We start from the raw sequence: 16,228 nt of genomic DNA on the forward strand, positions 1-16,228 counted from the left end.
AACATGTAAGTTCTACTCCCTTAGAAAATTTCAGTTATATGATACAGTGTTGTCAGCTGTTGTCACTATGTTGTACCTTAGCTCCTCAGATCTTATTCATCTTCCAGCTGAAAGTCTACCCTTTAACCAACCTCTCCCTATTTCCTCACCTCCCAGCTCCTGACCACTTTTCCACTCTGTTTCTATGAGTTTGATTTTTTTTTTTTTAAGATTCCATAGATAGGTACCATGTAATAATTGTCTTTCTCTGTCTGGCTTATTTCACTTAGCATCGTGCTCTCTAGGTCCAACCACGTTGTCGCAAATGGCAGGATTCCCTTCAGCCTCCAGATAAATGACCTTCTCTCCCAGTCTCAGTCTAAGCTTCACTTCTCAACTTCTCAAGACGGTTTCCTTCCAATAATAGTAGTAATAACAATAAAAGGTATTAGTTATTTACCAGACACTGATCTAAGCATTTGATGTACTATATAATTCAATCGGCACACAACACTTTATCATCCCACCCCATCTTAAAGAAGAGCAAATGGCACAAAGAGGTCAAACCACAGGGCTGCCTGGGTGGCTCAGTGGGTTAAGCCTCTGCCTTTAGCTCAGGTCATGATCTCAGGGTCCTGGGATCGAGTCCCACATCGGGCTCTCTGCTAGGCAGTGAGCCTGCTTCCTCCTCTCTCTCTCTCTCTCTCTCTCTCTCTACTTGTGATCTCTCTCTGTCAAATAAATAAAATTTAAAAAAAAAAAAAAAAGAGGTCAAACCACAGGCCAGGACTCAGGTCATGAAGTCTGGCTCCAGAGGCTTTACTCATTTTTTTTAAGTGTTTTATTATGAAATATTAGTATAGTATAGTATAGTATAGAATAGTATAACTAGTTCCCATATACTCATAACCTAAACTTAACAATTATTAAGTCATTGCCATATTTGCCTCATCGTTTTTACAGTATGCTGAACTAAATTACAGACAGCATGACATTCTACCCATAAATAGTATAATATGCATCTCTTAAATAAGAGGGCATGTTCTTATCCACAATACCATTGTCACACCTACCAAACAATAATAATCCCTTCCTATCATCTAATGACCAATCCATATTCTACTATATTTCTTCACAACACGTGGGACTCTCATGAGTTTGCATGGACTGGGTTGACCTTGTCTGAATTGTTCCAGTTTTAGTTCACATGCTGTATCCACCCCCATCACCACTATGCTATCTGCTCCTTGCTGTGCTTTTTTCCTCTTCAATAGTCTTTTAAAATGAAACATCTTCTCTTTTACTCCAGTTCTCCTTCCATACAGTTCTTATATAAATCTAGTACAAAGCAGTCTTTCCCGAGTGGAAGAGACCAACCTCCCCCATGTAGCCAGTGCCCAGATGCAGACACAACCATAGAAGAGACACGTGGAAACAACACGCACGAGACCCAGCACTGCTTATGTCCACTGGGAGAGACTCAAGAAAGGCAGGAGAAGTGGGGAAGCTTCTGAAGAGAAGAATGGGGGTCTCTCTGGGGCAAGTAGTCTCACCTAGAAGCAAGGAAATTGTCCAAATTTGCTTCATGTCTTTGCCGTGGGCACCCTTGTTCTGAAAACAATGTGTGTGTCAGGTGGAAAGGAGACAATGAATCATTCACAGTTACAGAGATTCTAGACCCAAACCCAAAGCAGTCTCAATGTATGCGCCATGTTCTTTTACTTAGTGCCCAGCTAAGCAGCTCACACATTGGTCAGATGTCATCTTTGGGCACCCTCTCAAAAACCTTTAGACTTCCTCCCCGTGCCCGGATAGACTGTGCATACTAACGAGGGAAAGGGGTCATCGTTACTGCTGCTTCAGACCTCTCTAAGGAAAGAGGAAGACGATGAAGGGAGGAGCAGAGGGAGAACAGTACAGAGGGGAGAGCATCATCTAAGTCCCCCCCCCCCCCCCCCCGCCTACAGTCAGGAGCTGGACGTCCCTAACAAAACCCTAAGTACCTAAACATATGTCCTGCCTCTAAAGGGCTGCCAGAGGAATCACATCATCTCCTCCACTGAAGTTTCTTACCATCTCAGCGCTTCAGACCCCTCCTTGCTCATTAAGGCTTACTCAAAATCACCTCCTGAGTTTGGGGACCTCGTCTCTGCTTGCTTAGCATCGAATGACAACCCCACTGCAGGATGTGTCAGGATGAGCTGGAATTATCTGTTCCCTTGGTTGTCTCCATGCTGCACTCAGAGCTCCTCAAGCCAAAACTGTGTCTTATTTATCTCTGTGCCCTCAATCCCTAATACAGAGCCTGTCAGTTGTCTGGTTGATCAAGATGAACTGGGTTCCAGCACTTCTCCCAAAACCACCTTCTGTGTCTCACTAATGGCACTCGAGTGTTTCTTTCTTTTACTTTGTCTCAAAAAAAAAGAAAAGAAAAAAAAAAAAAGTCCCAAATTGCTCCTCAGTAGTTTACCTGATAATCAAAGTAACTGCAAAACAGCACACATCTAGAAAACTTGTGTCTGTATATACAGAGAATATAAGTCTGCCTCTTATTAGAGTTTTGAACATCAATTCCTTTATATCAAGACTCCTGAAGAGTTGGCCCAGACTTTTTTGATCCTCACTCAACCAAAGTCAGTGCTTGACATATGGCACACCCTCAAGAAATCCTTATTGCATGGACCTGAGGGTGTCCGTGATCCAAGGCCCAGAGAAGTTGACTATCCGCCAAATAAAGCTGCAGCGTGTTTGAATTATGTTAAGTAGCCGACAAAGTTCAAGGGAGGAAGAAAATTACTAATCCCTCCTGGAAGTGAGTGAAGAGAAGGGTTCTCTTGCTTCCAAAATGTCCAAACATCTTGTTCAAAATACTGACATCTGTTTGCCTCCAGCTTGCCGCTCCCAATGTTTGCCAACTGGCCAAGAATATTTGTGTCTTTCCCAGTCATCTTCCCCCATCACACCCACATCACTTCCTTCCCAAGCTGGCAACTTCTCAGGCATTACTGGGTAAGCACTAAGCGGGCACCAAGGGCAAATACCCAAGCCCATGGAGGAGGCTAGGCCAATGCCTCTGCACCCTGGACGAGCCTACCATCAGAGTGTCCCAGTGGCTCCCCTACCGCGCAAAAGTGCCAGCTGTGCCATCACCCCAGCCTCAGGCCCTGTTGCCTTCCCCTTCTCAACTTCACTTCTCACTGCCCTCTTAAATCACCACCATGACACTATTAAATCCTCAATCCCAACTGCATGAGTCCCAGAGACAGCAGCCTCCATTGTTTGACTGTTGACCACTCTATGCTCATCTCTCCTGGTGTCCTAACCTTGAGCTATCCTGGCTCTCCTTTTGCCTCTCCAATGACGGTTGGATGTTCATGGGACTCCTCTCCACCCCCAACCTTTAACTCTGAGCCAGCCTCATAGCTGAGCCATGGAGCCATCTCTGACATCTCTCCTCACACTGCCCGTGCACTCCCATTCCAGCGAAGCCTCTGCTGACTTGTCAGAAACACCCTCTCACACTTAAACCAACTACATTTTTCTTCCTTTATGTCCCCTGATGCCCTGACTGGTTACTGAGCCTAGCTCAGGCACTGCCAACCCAGAGTTCAACACTCCTCTCTTCTGCAAGCTTACGTCCCACAGCCTCAAGTGTTTTCTAGACAACTGTATTTATAGAGTCGCCTGCTGTCGCCACACACTCAATGTCAACTCTCTCCTAATTACCTCCCTTTCCCAATGTCCTCCTTTCTTCCATTGTGCCCCATTTTTCTAAGGCACCAAGGAAGCATGGGATGTTTAAAAAAAAAAAAAAAAAGCAAGAGAAAATAATCATAAAAGACAACCAGTAGACATTTTTGTACTTGGAAAGTACAGGAAAGTGTTAACCCTCACACTGGAACACAGAAGTTAAAGATGTGGATTTCTAGGTCCCACCCCTGGAGATGCCAATTCGGGAAGTCTGGGCTAGGGCCCAGCAATCTGCATTTTAACAATGTGCCCCAAGTGATTCTGACACAAATAGTCATAAGTCGTATCCTGGAAAGATTGGGTTTTAGCAGTTGCATACAAGATAAAGCAAACAAGGCTAAAAATGCTTAAATGCCCAAAGGTAGCTTTAAATAGAAGCAATAAACTATTACAAAGTTCTGTTGCATAGGGATTTCTAGTAAAACCATAGAATCAGGATAAGACCACAGAAATTATCTGGTCTCACTTCCTCATTTCACAAAGGAAAACTGAGTCTCAGAGGAGGGTAGCTACCTACCCAAAGCCACACAAGTCTGTGGCATAGCGTTTAACATAAATGACAAAGAATGTCTTTTTTTCCATAGAAGTAAAAAATAGACACACACACACACACAGGCTTAAACAGTACTTCTCAAATTTTAATGTGCAAATGAATTACATGCAGCTCTTTTAGTATGCAGAATCTGATTCAGCAAGCCTGGGAGGGCCTGAGATCAGGCATTTCTAATAAGCTCCCAGGTGATGCTGAGGCTGGTTTGCAGTCCCTCTTTGAGTAGCAAGATCTTAGAAAGTACAATAACGGCTCTTGTGCTGTTCTAAATCAACAGTCTATTTCTCTCCAGTGAGCGCCTGTGCCACAGAAAGCAGCGTAGCCTGGTTTCCTGGGCTACGTGGTAGGAAGTGAGCGGACTAGCTGTGTTGCTGCCTCCAGATTTAGGCCACTGCACACCTACCGGCCTGCAGGGATGGAGCCCAGAACAAACGGGGCTAACAAACCTCAAGCCTAGGCCCTGGGACTGCACATCCATGTCAGGAGTATGGTGGGATGATGGAAACTGGGGATTTAAAGAGATGTAGCCACATACTTTTCTTAAAACCACATTTAGTAAACTAGGAGGTTATTTCATTGGGGGAAAAAAAAACTTTCAAATTAAAAATAAATGTCCTTTTCTGGAAATGCATCACTTAGGAGTTTGTTGGGGATTAGGAACTAGAGATGAACGTAACACCCTTGTGAATGACACTTGGATCACCCCCAGAAGAGAATGGTGCACTGGCTCAGAGGTGGGCTCTGCTACCATGCTGTCTGACTTCAAAACTTGGCACTGTTACTTATGTACTGTGGGATTTGGAGCAAGTCATTTAACCTCAGTGTTCTCATCTGTGAAATGGGTTTATTACAAGAATTCAATGAGTTGCTGGAGGGAAAACACTGAGGTGATACCTGATACATGGTTAGATTCAATACAAACTGACTGTATTTCCAGAGATGTGAGTGCAGCCAGTGATACCACAGTTTAGTGAATTCCTCAACCAGGGGGAGCTCAACTTGCTCACTCACAAGGCAGCATAAGCCCCTCCAAGGTTTACAGGCCTCTGTTGGAAGAAGAGACACACAGGAAGGTTACTGACCCAGTCTTTTCTATTTATCTTGGGGCAACTATAGGCAGTGTGGCCTATGACAGGGATATGTGTACTCAGTTGGCCATGTCTGGGTACTTACTACCCTCCTTAGCAACCCTAACCATTGGCTTCATGGGTGTGTGGTCACATGAGATCCTGTACTCAGAAGGCCCCAGGCTTGGGATTTAATGCTCTGGTGTGAACTCTCGAAATTCTTAATAATTTAATCTTTGAATCTGGGTCTGTAAGTGAAATCTGATGGGAAATGGAGCAGGTGCCAGAGGACTGGGGCCTTGACTTTATACACAGGCCACCTTCCAGAGACAGGCTCTCAGCTATCCATTTCCCTACACCCTGGGGCCTTGGGCCTTGCCTGGCCTCTCCATCCCCAGACCCTAGCAGGGGCCTGAGCACAAACATGGGGGTTGGGGGAATCAACATCACACACCTACACCCACAATGACCAAACAGGGCATGGTGGCAGCCATCACTCCTCCAGGCTGGCCACACCACAGCACGCTGAGTGGGCAACCCTCAACTGCTATCCAGGTGGCTAGCATGTCTCCATGGTGCAATATCCCTGGAAGTAGCCCATCCACTCTAGGTTGAGGCCAGGGCCCACAGGAAAAGGGAAGGGCCTGGATCAACCTCTCTGGCCCTGGCCAGGGGATCAGTCCCACAGCTGGCAGGACCCAGCCACCCAATGACAAGCAGGGAGGGGCCAGGCACCTGTGAGAGTCTGTACTTGGCTAAAGGAGCACAACACTGAAAAACACCATGACAGGTCAAGAGAGAGACGGTGGGAGAAGGGAAAGGCTTTATATTTTAATGCCTTTAATGGTACTTTTTCCTGTTTTTGAAGAAGAGGCTTCACATTTTCATTTTGCACTGGGCCCCTGCTGGTCTTTACTATGAGCCCCCAGCCTCACCTCAAAACCCCTCCCCTCCTCTCATTTCAGAGAGGAAGATATAGCCCCTTCTCATAAAAGGGATCTCTGACACAGGCTCTCCTAAGTACAGATCAGTCTGGAGAACAGTCAGTAAAGCAGATGGAGAGTGAAGAGAAAGCGTTCCTGGAGAATCACGGCCACCTGGAAGCGAAGAGGTAACTCAGGAGGTATCTGGCAACCTAGAGAATGGTAACTAGGCTGAGGCAATAAAAAGCACTATAATCACCTCCAGAAAAGACTCCCCAGCACTTATGCCACTATCCTCATGGTTCCCAAACTATGCACCAAGGCACCCAGGTACCACAGCAAATTCATACTGGCTACATGGGAGGTTTCAATTTTTGAGGGAAATATATCAATGTTTAACATCTGTCAGACACCAAACAGCTAGCTACTAGCAAAAGATAGTTCTCTGTTTTGACATTCAATTATACTTCATTCCTTTCAATGACATCATATCTTTGCAAAACTGGATTTGGGGCAGTTGCTATGATAAAAAGCAAACATCACACAATAATTAATACAGAGCAGGAATGATGGGAGTTATATCTAATCTGATTCCAAGGTCTGAGAAGTTGTGCAGTGCCCAACCAGCACATATGTCTCAGTAGTAAGTAATCGTGGTTGTTAAAGAATGAAATAAAAATACTCTTCTCTCAATTTATATGTATTATTTTTTCAAATAGTTACTACACTGTTAAGTGCTCATTAATGTTTTTGGACTTTACTTCTTCATGAACAGATCTATTAAGTGTCTTGTTTGGCCTAAGGGTGCCATGGGAAAATCAGTGGGACATAAATGTACCATGTGCTCAGAAAGTTTGGGAACCTCTGGCCTACACAATCTCTTCTTTTTAGATAATGAAAGTCTCTGCAAGTTAAGGATTATGAGGAGCATATGCTCAATGGAACCAGGGTTGGAGTCAACCAAGTATTAACCAACAATTGACGCACTCTCTTTCTCGCTCTCAAAAAAAGAAAAGAAAAGAAAAAGAAAAAGATCTGGGTGGGGGATGTGTGCCTGGGGGTAGCTCAGTGGGTTAAGCACCCAACCTTTGATTTCGGTTCAGGTCACGATCTCAGGGTGGTGAGCTCAAGCCTATGTCAGGCATGGAACCTGCTTAAAGTTAAGATTCTTTCTCCCTCTCCCTCTGTGCCCCATTCCCACACTCGATCAAAAAATAGATAAATAAATAAATAAATAAAAACAAAAACAATGGACACAAAGAGACATTTCTCACATTACATTTTAAAAAGCTACTTCCAAAATTCAAACTTTGACCTAGATGCTTAAAAAAACAAAACAAAAAACATTACAACTCTAGCCCTGGAGGATGATGGTCCAATAGAAAAGGTTGAAGGAAACGTTAAGTCCATAAGTGAAGGATGCAAAGACAGATATTAGAGGGAAGTTCATTGATTTCATTGGGCTGGATCAATTCTAGTAGGAAATCTCAGAAAAATCCAGCTGCAAGTCAAGACTACAAAGCCTGCGGGCAGTGTTGGGGCAGTGATAACAGCACAGATGAGGCTTGTGTTCTTTGGCACCATCAGATGCCTAATGTCCAAACCTGCAAGTTCAAGGGGGAAGAAAACAATAACCCAGAGGAGAGTTTGGGTCAAAAAACAGTAAAGCCCCACCATGTTTACAGAATAAAAGCAAAGGTAAATGGGCCTCTTCAAGGTACAATCTGTTTTATCTGTGGCCAGAAAGAGCACCTGGCCCACCCAACCCATCAAAATCAGCTTACTGCACCCAAGGACTCAACACAAAGATGTGGCATCAGCCAAAGAAACAGAGAAGACAGGTAGTAGCTCTGTTATCATGAACTGAAGGGAAAAGTTACATATATGAAGACCCTCTAGGGCCAAAGGATAATGTTCTCTGGGGAAATGGGATGCCCCATGTCTGACTTTCTTGACATAGTCAGATAGTATGAACCTTCAAATTGTAAGTCCAGGCTTAGGGAATAGCCTGGACACAGGAAGGCTCACTAAATGGAGAAAACAGAAGGCCCATGAGTGGCAGAAATGGTAGCGCCTCATGGGATGACTTGATCCAGAGGGAGGTATGTAGACAGCAGCTGACCACATCAAGAACTGTGCCCAGCCAGGAGCACTCCCTGGGCTCCTCCTGCTTGGGAGCTGGCTCCTGTACATGTAGGGGACAGGGACACAGGGAGGAGGTTCCTCAATCAGGAAGACTTCCGCCACGGGAACTGACATCCATCTCTCCTTCTTCTGCAGCCCCTTCAGCTTCTGCAGACCCCCTCACTTGCTGAGTGCATCTTTTACTGCTTCCCTTGACTGACCTTCTATCATTTCACCTTCTTGGCTTTTATCTATCTTCCTCCTCCCTGGCCCTTTGCTGTCCCAAATCTGGGTTTGGGGTACTCTCTGACTTAGCTACCCTCTCTGGTCTGACTGTTGATCATTCTGAAATCTTAGAGAATTTCTTGACCTTTAAAACTTGCTTTATTTCCTCAGTCCCAGTTTCTCATCCTCTGCCCAGCTTCCAGAATAATACTTGTGTCTGAAGATAGAATGGCAGAAGATGGGGTGTGGGGGAGGCTCTATTAAAAAAAAAAAAAAAGAAGAAGAAGAGGATATGGTCCTGGAGGCTTAATGTCCAGAGGAAGGAGCCCTCTGACAACTGCCCTCCCCACCAGCTCTTGACCAAGCCAAATGTGGTAAAGGATAAATCAATGGAAGTTAAAACTCCCTCTAATAGGGAGGGAAAAAATCAGGCAGGGCCAGCCAAGACTAATATCTCTGGGGAAAAAGATTTGCCAAATATCCAATTTAAAGAAGTTGGAGGCTCTGAGAAAATTCAAACAAAATTTTTCTCCTTTTAAAAATCTTCTTTACAGACCAGGAGAGGAAACAAACCATGTTTAAGAGTAGTTGTTATAAATAGATTATAGCTACCCCCAAATTGTTCACTGTACTTTCTTAGGAAGCCCATAAATATTTGGCAGGTCCTATGAAAGTATGAACTAAGGATACTAAAACTGGCTCAGAATTTATTCTGTATAGCTCACCCAGAGATTAGCATGGCTAGGAGTTCAGCTATTGCTAGATTTCTAATGGCCAGGAACAGATCGGCCAGTGGCAATTTATCCTGAATGTTGTGTGTCATGTGCAAACACAGGGACCTCCCCATGCCCCCCAACAATCTTTATTGGACCAGCATTTCCTCAGAGTTGAGATAAGCAAAGGAGGACCTTCTCCTAAGTAGATTCTCAAAAAGACCTCGAAATGACAGAGAAGAAAGGAGCCTCAGTAATCATCCATTTCAGCACCTTCACTTAATAGTGAAGAAACTCAAGCCCAGAGAGGTGTGGTAGCCTGCCCAAGAGCACACAGAAGGCCAGCACAGAGCTGAGAGAAGCACAGCTGGCCCTCAACTCCAGACTGGAGACATGCGCCTTTGTACCACACTGCAGCCATAGTCTATACCACAAGCCAGTCAGCAGACCTAAGAAGGTCTCTGCTGACATCCAAAGCAGAGCAACCTTCCACTGCTCATGTTTTGGGGTGAGTCCCCCTAAATAAAATAATCATAGACAAATTTCCTCTCAAGGGCTGAGCAGTATCTAGAAAGCACAACCCCAACACAACATACACATGACATCATGACATGCAGGGCAAGGGACAGCAAAAAGTTAAACAACCCAAAAAGAGAGGATGAAAACCATAGGGTTAAAAGCCCTGACACTTGAAGAGATAAATTACCTCCTTTGTTCTTAACCTCCACAAAGGCTCTCCAGGAATTTGCAAGGTTCTCATCATCTAAGCTGATGTATGGGGAGATAAAATTGAATTCAACAGCCCAGAAATGGAAAAGTCCCAGAGAACAAAGCCTCAGGAGTGCACATATCAAGGTTCCTGGAAGGAAGGAATAAAGTGTGTACCTGGATAAAGAACTATTTAAATGCATAAGAATTTTAAAGTTTTGGCATAGAAAAAAAAAAAATGGCACCCACCAGAGTGCTTGACAGAGCCCTAAAGGAATTGCCCTTCTGCTCTACATTAAGGAGATTTAGGGTTGGATTTCATTGTGCCACTTCTGGCATCAGGTCCTGCCAAATCTAGAGTTCTCTGGTCCTTGGGCTTCTGGGAAACCTAAGGGAGCACATGATCGCATACTTGGCTATGGGTCTGTCAGAAAGGACCCCATCTGAGCAGCTGCCTGGTCTTTCTCACAGGGAAAACTAAAAGCTAGGGGGAGAGTCACAGATATGTTTATTCAAAGCCTAGCATAATGCTAGATAAAATAATTAGGATGGTCTGATAAACATCCCAGAGTACCCCCTCTGTGAATAACAAATCAAATAAATATATCAAAAGAAATTCGACAGAACATACTGAAAGGCTGGAAGAGTTTAGGAACTGGGTAGAGAGAAGATATTAGATGACCTCCTTTTGGATTCAAGTGACATGTGTGATGGCATGAGCGGCGGTGAGGAGGACCCACTCTGACAATAGTGTAGCAGACTTCTGTGAAATCCAGTATCCCTCCAGCAGTCCAACTGTCCTGGCTCAAAAAACAGACATTACAATCAGATTCTATGAGAATTATAGAGAATTAAATCGTATAACCAAGTCTGCTGTGTGCCCTCTACTAGAAGTGATACATTACAGAATCTGTTGGGAGATGCGAAAAATCATTTTATATTGATTTATGTAAAAGTTCTTGGCAAATGGAATCCAAAACCCACATACATGCACCAAAAGAAGTAATTGCTACATCAGATAATGTGGATGTTTTAGCATTCTACCCTTTGGGATGAGGAATTCACCAGACTTCCTTAAGTTCCAAAGGTTCTGAAGGCTAGTGGTTGATGGAATGAGCTAAGATATTTGTCATAACCGCACTCATGAAAGAGCTATATTCAACTAAACTATAGACAATAAACCCGTAAGAAAACTTTGGTTGGACATACTGATAACCATAACCCACAAAGCTGAACTTAAGAGTTAAAATTAATGAATGCCAGTTATGACTTCCAGAATGTCAGGTTACAGGAAAAGAATACATAACCATTCTCAGGGAGACTTTATTACACATCTCACAAAGCTTTAACTGCTGAGATACAAATTAGCTCATCAGTGGCTAGTATAGCCTAGACCACCCTGTTGTACACCGGTCAGCTGACCAATGGCTTCAACTGTGGGAAAGGCCGCTAATCTGGTGTATGGACCCAGGCACAATATGGTAAGACTGGCTGGCTAAGCACCATGGAACTCAGGGCTGCCTACTAGGGGAAAGTTCTGGAAGTCCATTCTGAGTGTCCAACAAAACTGCAGGGAAGCATCAGCACTGGGACTGAAAGGAAAACTACCCCAGGGCTCCTCTCTTAGGTTTCCCCAGCCATCAGGTAAAGGACAGTCAGCATTTTCTCCATTTGCTTCCAGAGGCTTCTGCAAGCTTTCTAGAAATTAGTAACAGGAAAATGGGACATAGAGGAGGAAGTTGTACCACAGCTAATGCTGCAAAGACACAAGCTGCTCATCTGCAGCCATCTCTCCCCAGCTCCAAGTTCTCTGGTTGCCTAGAAACAGTCACAAAGCATACTGGGAAAAGTGGCTTAAGCATCCAGGTGCAGCCTCTGTGGCCATCTAGGCCAATTCTCAACCCAAGCCTGACTTTACATGTCTATGTGAACTTGCATTTGGCCAAAGGCCTAGGGATTTCCCCACTTTGCACATGGCAGACACTCCCTGAGAAGGGAAAAAATTAATTTGACACAAGCAATCAATCCCACTAGAATGTTTGTGCACACTGAGCCAAGCAGAAATGGATCCTAAAGGGAGCACTTCTGGGAAGTGATGGGAATTTTAATGCTGAAAAATGATACTGTGTTGAGAACCCAGTATGATGGAAGCTGCACACACATTTGCATCCACACCATAAGCAACAACACACGTAAGTACATATATGCACATACACAGGCATGCAGACTTACCATCCTCATGGGAGAAGATCTCTGCGTATATCATTGTCCAGCCTTCAGTCATTTTGTTTATGTTTTAAATTCAAAATGTTTAGAGAAGTAGAAGAATGGAGCAGTGATAAACCCTTTTGCAGCAGAAAGCTCTAGTACTCTGTGAAATGTTCCTCTGATTCCAGTGTGATTCCCATGGTACCAGGTTTGGTGAAAGCACCATCACCCTTTATCCATAACCAAGCCCAAATCCTGTTGATTATCTGAAACTTTACCTCCCCTTACACTCCACCACCATTATATCCCCTGTATCATCAACTATCTTTCAGTAGATAACTAGAATTTTTCTTCTCTAGTTTTGCCCCTTCTTCCAGCACTGTCCTGGTCTAAGTTATAATTATTCTCCTTCACTTCAATCCTTTATGATTCCCCAGTGCTTACAGGATAGAGTCCAAATCCTGGAATATGAAAATCCAAGATCTCACAAGCATCTCCAGTCCCTCTCACCCTAAAATGTCTAACTCTCCATGACCTGGCACAATTCTCTGCCTTTGTCTGTCCTTTTCCCTGTGCCAGGAATGCCCCTCCCCACCCGGTCTCTCTGGATAATGAGCTCATCTTCCAAAATGCCATTCAAGCACACTTCCTCTATGAACACCATCACATCTGCCTAGATAGGCTTCCCCACTCCCTGGTTTGCGTCCCTGCATTCCACTAGTGTAGTCACGATCATTTACCTGGAATGATTTAGTGTACTTTTTAAAAAATGGAATGTTTCCCTCTATCAAAATGTGAGTTCTCTGATGGTCTAAAGAATGCACAGGATGAGGGGAGGGGTTCTGGGTAGAAGGAAATGTAGAAGAAAGCCAAGATTGCTGTTTAATTACCTAGTGCCTCCTTTTGAGATGATGTGGCTGGGCTGGGTTTGCACATGCCCTGGGAAATGTAGATTTTGGATTGCTTTCACCATCTTCTCCATCTAACTCAAAAGAAGACAAGTTCAAGGACACAAGCTGGCAGGAAGATCAGTAAGTTAGTCCTCCCCGTGCCTTGGCAGAACAGCTCTGATGGAAACCTGAGGAAAGGCATTTTCCAGGGTATTAAAGTACATCTCTACTTACAGGCTTGGGATCCAAGGCCACAAGCTGAGGAAGTGGCCCAGAAGTCCCAGAAACTTGGTCTGTCATCCAAATATTCTAAGGGCCAAAATAGTTTGAGGCCACTGCTGAACACCAGGATGACTCTCCCCAAGGAAATTAGAGCCCATCTTCACTAAGCAAGGATGTTGGGTCACTTATGAGCTCTGACACCCCGTGGACTGACTCAAGCTGCAGAGACAAAAAGCCTCAGAAGGATGGAAAGTCTTCACAGAACAAGGGCATAATGTCCTGAGACTACTTACCACCTGGTTTCTATCCCTGCTGGCTTTTCTGTTGTCCAGTTGGCTCAGAATGCTGCAGATGCATTCAAGCCCACTTAGCTCAACACGCTTAGTCTCAGAGAGGGAAAGCGATTTACCAAGCTTATCAATACTAATACTGTTCTCCTGGCACCCAGCCCATTACTCTTTCTACTTGGACCCAATCACCTGGCACCATCACTTACCTTCTTTTTTATTTTTGCTCTGCATTTTTCTGGACCATCTGACTCATCAGTCTCCCAGTTGCTGCCACCTTCAGAGGGAACAGAGTTCCCATTTTCCCTAGTCAAAATAGAAACCGCTCATGGCCACTAGGGCTATGGTAGCCCTGGAGCCTTGGAGTGGAAGCACTATGTAAAACACAGAAGTTGTCCTGTGCTAAAAGAGATGAAAGAATTTTAGTTAAAAACAACAAACAGCTCCACGACAGAAGAAGCAGAGCAATAAGCTCTGAATTAGACTTTATTTCTCTTTTTATTTATTATCGATTTAAATTGATCTTGTTTACCAGGGCCCTTCTATAGAACATATGTTCATGGAAACTTAGGCTGATGCTAAAGGAATTAGCTTTATTTGGAAAAAGCAAAACTGACTAAACCTGACCATTTTAGGGGACTGAAGAGGCTCAGAAGGCAGAACCAAGCAAGGTAAGGGGACATGAGGCCCAATAAGGCCTCGAACTCAGATATCAGTTGTGCTGACCGGACTGACACACCAAGCTCTGGGAAAGTAGGCTCCAGCAGTGCAGCTCTGCATATGACCCACTGCCACCCTCTCGCTCCCCTAAGACTGGGAGCTCCTTCCAGACAGAGCTTGTCCCATACTCCCCTCAGTACCACAGTGCATGGGTCATCAGAAGTGCTCACTGCACGCTTGCAGGAAGAATCCACATCGCCACACTCTTGAATGTTTCTGTGCACACAAACGCACCCATGAGTATAGATGGAATCCTCATGAAGCCGCATTTCTAAACTTTTCTCCCCACAGTTATTGGGTAATACTTTTCAAAATGTGTTTTTTCTTTCACAAGTCCTTACATATATTTAAGCTCCCTCTACTCTTCCCAGAAGCATCTATTTACCTCATGCAAGTTTAGGTTAGTTATAGTAGCAGACAAAGAGAAAGCATCAATGTTCGGCTCTTGACACCCAGGAGAGGACTTTTTAGTATACCACTTGAATTCTCAAACTCCCATTAACATATCAATATCCAGACGGGGTGGACTTAAGCCCTGAGGTCACTTTAAAGGAGAGGTAAAGAGTACTCAGGATGTGAGGTAAGAGAGATGCTTGCCATGAGGGAAGGATCAAGCATCAGGGGAACACAGGAAAATTTCAGTCTAGGAAATCAGATACCAGGGTCTTAGCCTCCTTTTATATGCCCACCTCAATGCCCAATCAGGTTTTAGGAAGGCAGCTTTAGAAGATAACATCCCAGTAAGTGTGAAGGCCCCGGAGCATCCTGAAACCCCTTCTGAGGAAGCAGTGAGTTTCAGAATGCCTACCACTGAGTCACACACCAGGATCCACACGGTGTGGAAGTGAGGGGACAAAGACATAACATTGGCCAAGGTGGGTACATACTTAGATGAGCCAGGTGCAGAGCTTCTAAATTCTCACAGTTGGCACTGACTGAGCTGGGGAACTGCATATGACTTTGTTCCTTGATGATGGTACTCAGAGTTGCTCAGAGGGTCAGTGACCAGACAAAGGCCTAGGGTCAGAACTTTGACTCCATAGGCAAATAGTCAGAATCTGAATGTTAGTGCTGAGTCTCAACACAATACCCCAAAAAGAAAGACAGGTCTAGCCACACCTTGGCAAGTACCAGTACAAGGATCAGACCAGTCATTATTCAGTAGCTCCAAGCACATTCTCTCCCTGTCCCCACCACTATCACCACAAGTTCATGTGTGCACCTCTACATGCCCAGAGCCCATTCTGAAGAGAAGTGGGAAAGTGGGAGAAAATCTGGGTGACTGAGCAATTTATCTGAAAGAAACAATTGTCAAAAAAACAACAACAACAACAACAGCAAAAAACTAAGCCAGGAAAAGAAAGAAAAAAAAAACAAAACCTGATACACTATAAACGAGTCAAGTTGGGGTAGGGTCTCATGAGAAAGATTAGCTATACATTAGAAAATTTAAAAGCTACATTTCCTTCACATGTTTGGGTAATAAGGGGTAAGTGTGTAACTGAGCCACACTGTCACCCATCAGAAAGCAAACCTCAACCGTTCAGGCAATTAGATGAACCACTCTTCCACTCTGCACACACATCTCTCTTCCAAAAGCAAATGGAACATATCATGAAACGTTTTACTCCATCTCTGGTGCTGCCAATTTCCTACCAAACATGAAAAAATGTACAGTCCTCAAATGCAGTAGTATGGGCTGTCACTCCCATCCAAGTCCCCTAGCTCAGCTTTCAACCACACTCAAAACCAAGGGAAAGCCCAGAGAACGGCAGCTGACAAAAACTCCTTTCATTTAGTCAGCAATTTTGTTTGCCCAAAGCAATCTCCTTCTATTATCCCACTTGATCTCATACTATTCT

General features: G+C 44.3%; 1 protein-coding gene across 20 annotated transcripts in view; it reads right to left on the bottom strand.

Annotated features, from left to right (window-relative positions):
• The window catches only part of KALRN (kalirin RhoGEF kinase), a 675,882-nt gene that overhangs the window by 643,293 nt on the left and 16,361 nt on the right, over positions 1-16,228 (bottom strand). The window lies entirely within an intron of this gene.

Source organism: Lutra lutra, chromosome 1 (assembly GCF_902655055.1).
Source record: "Lutra lutra chromosome 1, mLutLut1.2, whole genome shotgun sequence".
NCBI lineage: Eukaryota > Metazoa > Chordata > Mammalia > Carnivora > Mustelidae > Lutra > Lutra lutra.